The following is a 1,634-nucleotide window of genomic DNA, read 5'->3' on the forward strand; positions in this document are numbered from 1 at the left end:
TTAGCCTTTATGTAGGATTTTCCTCTGATAATAAAATAATAATGACCATGCAGATAGGATTCAACAGTAAATGAAAAGAACAACAGACTGTCTCTTAGACTGAGTGTAGATAGAAAACAGCTACAACTCATTTATAATCAACGACAATCAAAAAAATCTGTATATCAATTTCAGAGTGGAAAAGAGGGGCAGAAATAAAGATAGAGAGAGAGAGAGAGAGAGAGAGAGCGAGCGATAAAGACTTGACACCAGTCCTTTAGTAGTCTTGTACCATTTAGTTTGTAGTATTAAAACACAAGTATTTACATAAAAAGTATTAACAACATCGGTGCTGCAACAAAAACGTGTTTCTTACAATAAAAACTGCTATACCATCTGCAACATATTAAGGTATCATGAATCAGTTTATTTGCTAAGAATCACAGCTTAAAGAAAAGTATGAGAAATAGAATATAAAAACCTTTTCAGATGTTCATTACCCTTTCCACTGGTATGACTGCATGTAAGATATTAACCATGGAAAGAATGATGTAACAATATGGGTGATCACAAATGGGAACAGTTATCCACAAAATGTAGAACATTTTTCTCATTAGTCTGTTAGTAATGTTTATCTTGAGTAATCAAATTAAGTAATTCTTGTTTAGTAGATCTAAAATCCATCAACAAAAGGATAATATCAAAAGCATTAAAAATATGAAGAACACTATTTGGTCCCATGAACTTAAGCTGGCCTCTGAAGCTGAATATAATTATAAAATCTTATTTAGCTATGTTAGAAAACTAAAAAACAATACCTTACAATGCTCAGAACATATACATAATGGGATATCTTATTATGACTCAACTGATATTGCAAATGTCCTTACAAACACATTTAGTGCGAGCTTCACCACTTAGACTTCTGTTCAATGTTTCAAAATATCTGAATCCCTTACTCATAGAATTAATGAAAATGTCAACCAAAGCTAAAAACATTTTTTCTATAGGACATGACAGCATACCTGGTTACTTAATTAATAGTGCTAAACATGCCACTGGAGACACACTCCTCAAACTGTTTAATTTGAGTTTAGATATCAGTTTTGTCCCTGATGAGTGGCTCGCTGTATCAAAAATGCTCCTACATAACAATGGTCTTACTACTGACCTGGGTAATTACAGTCATAACAGCATTACAAGCCTCATCTGCAAAGCCATGGGATGTGCCATACCTCACCTCAGAACTGTGATATCAAGAACCTTGTTAGACTTAAATCCCTCACAATCTGGCTTTGTGGCAGGTAGATCCTGTCTGTTTATTCTGGTATTTCTTTTTTGACAGGATTTCAGAGGTTGTAGATGGTGGATATACAGAGCATGCAGCATATCTTCACCAGGGCAAGGCCTTCAATACCAATCCTCAAGCTGGTATCATACAAAAGAAAAGTGCTTTATAAATCAACCCTGATGAGGTAAGATGGATAGCAAACTGGCTAAAAGACAAAGCCCACACAATGCAAGTTGTAGCTGCCTAATTGAAACTGTGAAAGTGTCCAACAGCATCCATCAGGGTTCAGTGCTGGAACCTCTATTTTGTATACTTAGGTTCATAGGTTCATAGGTTGGTACTAGGCTATCGGCCCTATGGCCTA

This window comes from Protopterus annectens, chromosome 6.part0 (genome assembly GCF_019279795.1).
Source record: "Protopterus annectens isolate FY-2018-M chromosome 6.part0, PAN1.0, whole genome shotgun sequence".
NCBI classification, from domain to species: Eukaryota; Metazoa; Chordata; order Ceratodontiformes; family Protopteridae; genus Protopterus; species Protopterus annectens.